We start from the raw sequence: 7,550 nt of genomic DNA on the forward strand, positions 1-7,550 counted from the left end.
ACCACTTCGAGGTATTTGGCACCCATCGTTAGGCAATTTGTGAAGTTTCGAGACATGCCGGAAGTCAAAAGAAAAGCATTGTAGCACAATCCGTGAAGTTCCGTGACATGCTGGAAATTAAAAGGAAGTGTTAGTGCGCAATCCGTAAACTTCCGTAACGTTGTGGAAGGCAAAAAAGGGATGATTACGTAATTCGTAAGATTCCGCAACATTACGGAAAGAAAACAAGTATCGTTACGAAATTAGTAAGTTTCCATAACTTTACGGAAAAAAATCACCAAAAAATGGTAGGGGTGTATTTAGTAAAAATGGGGGTTCAGATAGCAACCAAGCCCACTTGGGCCTTCCAGGATGTTCCTCCAGAAGGCAGTTGCTTCTGGAGGAAGCAACCTAGCTCGCCTGGGCGAGCTGGGTGGCAAGTATCTCCTTCCTTTTCCTATAAATAGGGGAAGGAGGGAAGAACAAAAATGTTCAATCTTCCTGGTATCTGAGAATCACTTAAAAATTAGTGAGAAAAATTGTTTCCGTGAAGAAAATCCCAGCCGAGGCGATTCCATAACGTTTTCGTGGGTGATTTCACGAAGATTTTCAACCGTTCTTCGACGTTCTTTGTTCGTTCTTCGGTCTTCAACCGGTAAGTTCCCCAAATCGAACTTTTCAATTCATTCTATGTACCCTTAGTGATCCCCATTTGTTTCGTGTACTTTTATTTTCATTTCATTTACTTTTCGTACCCCCTTTTGACGTGCTTTAGTCATTTACTTAAGTCATTTTCTCGCCTAATCAAAAAATAAAATAAATTTCCACCGATCATTTGAATTGTAACATCCGTTAATTTCTGTTAAAATGAAATCCGACCGTTCGGTCATGCCGTAACCACGTTGGAAACCAAAAAGAGGTAAAATAATAATATAATAATAAAAAATATCTTTTTGTAAAATGAATCAAAAAAATCAATCGGACGTTTCTTTGGGATTTCTCTTTCTTAAATCGAATCAACTAATAACCAAAGTGAAACTAAGGCTAAAATCAATTCATAAACCAAACTTTTGTCATCGCCTAAAAAAGCCATTTTCAAAGGTCCAACACCTTGAAATGGTCTTTTCCGCTTTTATTGGGTTAAGTGTAGATTTCTAAAAAGCCTAAAATCAATATGTAAATTTGTTACCTCTTTCAAAAATAAAGAAATCATTAATGGTCCAATGCCTTAATGTTTTTCTCACTTTTCAAAAGAATCGAAAGATTGTCTAATGGTCCAACGCCTTAAATGACCTTTCATTCAATAAAAACATATCTTGCAAAAAAGGATAAAAAAATAACTTAACCAAAATGCTTTGTTCACAAAAGAACTACGTAGGTCTTATTTTCTCATCATAATTGAGGAATACGTAGGAGCAAAGGGAAACGCCCTTGTCAACCACAAAAAAATAAAAACATAAAAAGGCATAAAAAAGACATAAGAACCTAAAAAGGGAAAAGAATATAAATTGAAGTCATATTTGCATATTTGATTAAAGGCTGCCGTCTTTTGTGACGAACGCGTGGGGTGCTAATACCTTCCTCGTGCGTAAATACAACTCCCGAACTTTTCACTTAGAATTCGTAGATCACGTCTTTTCCGGTTTTTCCGAGGTTTTCCTCAAATAAACGTTGGTGGTGACTCCGCGCGTATTCCCTTCATGGAAGACGCATCCCGCGAGTCACGAGTCGCCCTCCTGCCGAAGGGTAGGTTGCGACACCTACCATGAAGAACATTGTCAAAATCAAACATATAATCATCAATAATCTGATCAATTATCTCAGCACGAAAAATAGAATGATCCTCAGATGGATGTTTCATGGCATCAAGAATGTTAAAATGAACAACAATATCACCAAATTCCATAGACAATGTGCCAACATAAACATCTATCTAGGTTCGGGCTGTTTTCATAATTGGCCAGCCTAAAATAATTAGAACTTTACCATGGGAAAATCCCTCTTCCATATTAACCTGAACTAGCACATGGGAAAATAATTAGAACTTCACCAACCTGAACTAGCACATCCTCTATGAAACCTGCGAGGTAAGCAACACTTCTATTTGCCAAATGAATCACTACATCCATACATTGCAAAGGTCCAAGAGATAAAGAATTGAAAATGGACAAAGGCATGACACTAACTGATGCTCCTAGATCTAGCATGGCATTCTCAAATTTACTGTTCCCAATAATGCAAGGTATACAAAAAGTACCTGGGTCCTTACATTTCTCAGGAATGTGAGGAACAGATTTAGCTATGAATGCTGACACGTTTCTGCCCATGCTAATCCTTTCATTGCCCTTGAACTTCCTTTTGTGGGTGCACAACTCCTTTAGAAACTGGGCATATCTTGGAATCTTCTAGATGGCATCTAGCAGAGGTATGTTCACCTCTACTTTCCTGAAGGTCTCCAAGATCTTCTTTTCCGCTTCTTCCATCTTTTTGTTTGGAATTGCTCTAGGTGGGAATGGAAGAGGGATAGAAGGCCGTTGTAAGTCAGAATTACTAGAAGAAGGTCCACCTGCATGAAAATTTTTGTTAGGAAGCTTTCTCTATTGTGCAACTATCTCATCCTCTTTTTCAGGTGTAGAATGAAACTTGACAGGTTTAGGTGCAGGTGCTGCTACTGGTCGAGGCACTTGAATTTGGTTGCCAGACCTCAAGGTGATAGCACTAACATTTTTCAAATTCTGCACAGTTTGTGAAGGCAATTTGTCAAAATTTTGGGACTGAGCTTGGTTCAACAGAGTAGCCATCTGCCCCATCTGATTTGTCAGACTCTGAATGGAGGCTTTTGTCTCTTGCTGAAATTGCATATTCTGGATGGTCATTTGCCTCACTAACTCTTCTAAGGAAGGTTGAGGAGGAGCCTCAGTTGCTTGTTGTCTTTTTTGTGACTGCTGTTGTTGTTGTTGCTGTATTGAAGGAGGAACATATGGCTTGCTTGGACCAGCAGCATTCTGGAAATGAGGGACAGGCTGTTGTTGTAGTGGAGGACTTGCCCATCTCAGATTTGGATGATTTCTCCAACATGGATTGTATCTGTTGCTTGAAAGATCATAATTATTCTACTGTTGTTGGTTTTGCTACTGAGGGGGTCTATTATAAATGTTTGCAGCATAAGCTTCAGGTTGCTCATTGACTCCAGATTGTTGCAAAGAAGGACAAAGATCTGTATGGTGATTTGCAGAAGAACATAGATCACAGACTCTTGCAACAGGTGCAGATTTCAGATTCATGGCAAGCTGAGTTACTAGGTTGACCAAGGCATCAAGTTTTCCTTCAAGCTTTTTATTTTCAGTAGATGAAGATGAATCCGTGGCCACCTCATGGACTCCTCTAAGGACAATAGCATCATTTCTTGCACTGAATTGTTAGGAGTTAGAAGTCATCTTCTCAATCAAATTCCTAGCTTCAACAGGGGTCATATCACCAAGAGCTCCACCACTGGCAGCATCAATCATACTCCTCTTCATGTTGCTAAGTCCCTCATAGAAATATTGGAGAAGGAGTTGCTCAGAAATTTGGTGGTGAGGACAACTTGCACACAATTCCTTGAATCTTTCCCAGTACTCATACAAGCTTTCTCCACTAAGTTGCTTGATGCCTGAAATGTCTTTTCTGATGGCAGTGGTCCTATATGCAGGGAAGAATTTCTCCAAGAACACCCTTTTAAGGTCATCCCAGCTGAAAATAGACCTGGGAGCAAGGTAGTATAGCCAATCTTTTGCCACTCCCTCCAGAGAATGAGGGAAAGCCTTTAGAAAGATATGATCTTCTTGGACATCAAGGGGCTTCATGGTGGAACAAACAATATGAAACTCCTTAAGATGCTTATAAGGATCTTCACCTGCAAGACCATGAAACTTGGGCAGCAAATGTATTAGTCCAGCCTTGAGAACATATGGAACACCCTTATCAGGATATTGAATGCACAAGCTTTCATAAGTGAAATCAAGTGCAGCCATCTCCCTACGAGTCCTCTCACAAGGTGTAGGTTGAGCCATGTTCTCAGTATGAAAATTAGTAGTCGAATGCTAAAAATCAGAATATTCAAAATCACCAGCAACAAAATACTCAAAATGCTCAAAATGCACAGAATGACCAGGATGCACACTATGCCTAACTAATCTATGAAAGGTTCTATCTATTTCAAGATCAAAGGGTTGTAAATCACCTGGATTGACCCTAGTCATGCACTATATGTAGCAAATAATGTGTTTCTCAGCAAGCACCTAACAAGGGGGTAAAACTACAGCTATACTCAAACGATATCAAAATAAGATGAAATTTTGTGAGGAACACCCTAAAATCATGAAAAGATAGCACAAAAATTTTCAAACAAAAATTCAAAGTCTAACTATGAAAACTACCTAAGAAAAGTTTAGAAAAATAGGACAATAGTACTTGAAAAATAAAAAAAAATCTTAGTAAACGGCTGATTTTTGGAGTTTGGGAGTCCCCAAGCCGGTTGCCACAGTATGGGAAATTTTTTTCTACCCCAAATGCATATATAATAATAGTTATTCTAATACCCGAAGCAAAAGTTATGGTCGTTTTAAGTTTTGCTAAAAACATTCCAAAATTTTTTTGTCTCTCTCAAATAATGCCACACCAAGTGCTCCTGGTATTTTTCACACAAAATATGGATCAAAAGAAGCTACCACACAAAAAATCAGCCAAAAATAACAACTCTAACTATCAAAACAAAAATTGCTAATTAAATTTCAAAATTCATCGCTAATCATTGTTCAACACTGTTCACAGCAAAACAAAAGGCTGAATCAGTCGCTGAATTAGTCGCTAAACAGGGAATGCAACTGAAATGCAAATCAGAACGCTACACAAAATAAGATAACTAAACACTATTATGAACCTTTGGCCCACTGCTCCCCGGCAACGACGCCAAATTTGATCGAGGCCGTACCCGAATCAAATAAACATTAAAAATGCAGTATCTAGGAAGTGATCCTAGGTCGTCTCCCAACGAGCAATGGTCAACCAAACGTTCATAACAGATAGTAATAAAACAATAATGAATTGGGGGGGGGGGGGGGTTGTTTGTTTTTGTAATTTAAATAGCAAGCAAATTTTAATTATAAAATATCAGAATTAAAAACACGTTGTTTCCCATTGATTCACAAGCAAGTCTCTTATCCTTGGTTACGAGGATTTATCCTTTATCAGTTCAACCACTTAATCCAACCCTAAATTAAATTACTAAGCGAAATTTAACATAAGGCATTCATTATGTGATTAAGCAACACATACACCAATTAATCATGAACAAAATTGATCATTAAGCATGAACATAAATTAAGCACAGAGTTAATCAAGCACTAAGCATGCATGGAATAATAGCAAAAAATACAGAGTAATTGGTGAAGAGGAAAAACTGATCAGAATTCAATAGTAATAATAAAACCTCAAAGAGAGTTGTGCTTGATCCTCAAGACAAAACAACGCTGGAGACTTAGCCTTCCATTAATCAATAGAAAATGAAATTGTAGTCGAAAACAAAGAAAACTAGAATTATTCTCCAAAACGAAAAAAGCTAAAAACCAAAGAGAGAGAGTCAAACCAAAAAGAGAGCTAAAACTAGAACCTCGGTGCTGTTATATAGTTCTCATTCCCAAAGCTTACAAATTTGTTTTAAGTCCAAGCCCATAAATAAAATAAAATCTAGATAAGATAAGATAAGATAAAATCTAGATGAAATAATATCTAGACGAAATAAAATCTGGATAAGATAAGATAAGATAAGATAAAATCAAGATGAAATAATATCTAGATGAAATAAAATCTACATAAGATAAGACAAGATCTAGATGAAATAATATCTAGATGAGATAAAATCTAGATATGATAAGATTTGGTAGAATAAAATTGTCTGCTCTTTTCAAGTCCAAGCCCAATTTCGGATTCAAGCCCAATTACTTATAATTCTCCTGAAATTAAATTAAAAACACAAAATTAATTCAATAATTAAAACTGGATTAATTTGACAATTAAGACTAATCAGTAATTAAAATGGTGACGAAAAGGGTTAAGAAATATGAAAAAATGATGACACATCAGTCACCTTCACCTTGGGTTAAGAAAAAAGGGTTAAGAAATATGAAAAAATGATGACAAATCAAAAATATTCTTCTTGATAAACTTCACCACAGTCTTAGCATCATTTCTTGAAGTGGCCATAGCTTCCACCCATTTAGACACGTAATCAACAGCTACCAAAATGTATTCATTTCCTGCAAATGAAGGAAATGGACCCATGAAATCAATATCCCAACAATCAAAAACTTCAACTTCTATAATGTTTTGCAGAGGCATCTCATTCCTTCGAGAAATTCCTCCCATTTTTTGACATTGGTCACACTTTAAGACATGGTGATGGGCGTCTTTAAAGAGTGTTGGCCAGAAAAATCCTGACTGTAAAACCTTAGCTGCTGTTTTGTCTCCGCCATAATGCCCGCCACATGGTGAATTGTGACAATGCCACAATATGCCCTTGGCCTCCTCTCTTGTCACACATCTTCGAAGAAGATTATCTGCACCTAGTTTGAACAAGTGTGGATCATCCCAAATATAATGTCGGGCATCATGAAAGAATTTCTTTCTCTGCTGCCAATTGAGGTCTTTGGGAATGACACCTATTGCCTTGAAATTAGCCATATCAGTAAACCAGGGTCTCCCTGCAATCAAAAACAAAGATTCATTGGGAAATTTATCTTTTATTTCAGCCTCCTTTGAAGTGACCTCTTCATTTACCAATCTGGATAGGTGGCCTGCTACCACATTTTCAGAACCTTTCTTCTCCTTAATGACTAAATCAAATTCTTGAAGCAACAATATCCATCTGATCAATTGTGGCTTGGAATCAGCTTTGCGCAACAAATATTTAATTGTTGGATTATCAGTGTAAATCACTATCTTTGATCCCACCAGATAAGATCGAAATTTCTCAAGTGCATAAACGATTGCCAGCAATTCTTTCTCAATGGTGGCATAGTTAATCTGAGCATCATTCAAAACTTTGCTAGCACAATAGATAGTATGAAACATTATGCCCTTCCGCTGCCCCAGCACAGCGCCTACTGCATAATCACTTGCATCACACATCAATTCAAACTCTTGTCCCCAGTCTAGTGCTGTAATCACAGGAGTAGATACCAACTTGGCTTTGAGAGTGTTAAAGGCTTCTAAACATTCTTCATTAAACACAAACACAACATCCTTGATTAGCAGATTACTTAGGGGTTTAGCAATTTTGGAGAAGTCTTTAATGAATCGCCGATAGAATCCAACATGACCTAAAAAACTCAGTATGCCTTTCACATTAACTGGAGGAGGAAGTTTATCTATAACATCTAGTTTTGCTTTATCCACCTCAATTCCTCTTTTAGAAATCTTGTGTCTCAGCGTGATACCTTCTTGAACCATAAAGTGACATTTCTCCCAGTTGAGCACCAAATTAGATTCTTCACAGCATTGTAACACTTTCTCTAAATTTGCTAGACAATTTC

At 37.3% G+C, this 7,550-nt stretch overlaps 1 non-coding gene across 1 annotated transcript; it reads left to right on the forward strand.

The window, feature by feature from the left end:
- The first annotated feature begins 3,546 nt into the window (after positions 1-3,546).
- Positions 3,547-3,653, forward strand: LOC114404018. The gene has a single exon (XR_003664779.1). It is a non-coding gene; the product is annotated as a small nucleolar RNA R71 (small nucleolar RNA).
- Positions 3,654-7,550: the final 3,897 nt, after the last annotated feature.

The sequence above is a fragment of the Glycine soja genome, chromosome 20 (assembly GCF_004193775.1).
Source record: "Glycine soja cultivar W05 chromosome 20, ASM419377v2, whole genome shotgun sequence".
NCBI classification, from domain to species: Eukaryota; Viridiplantae; Streptophyta; class Magnoliopsida; order Fabales; family Fabaceae; genus Glycine; species Glycine soja.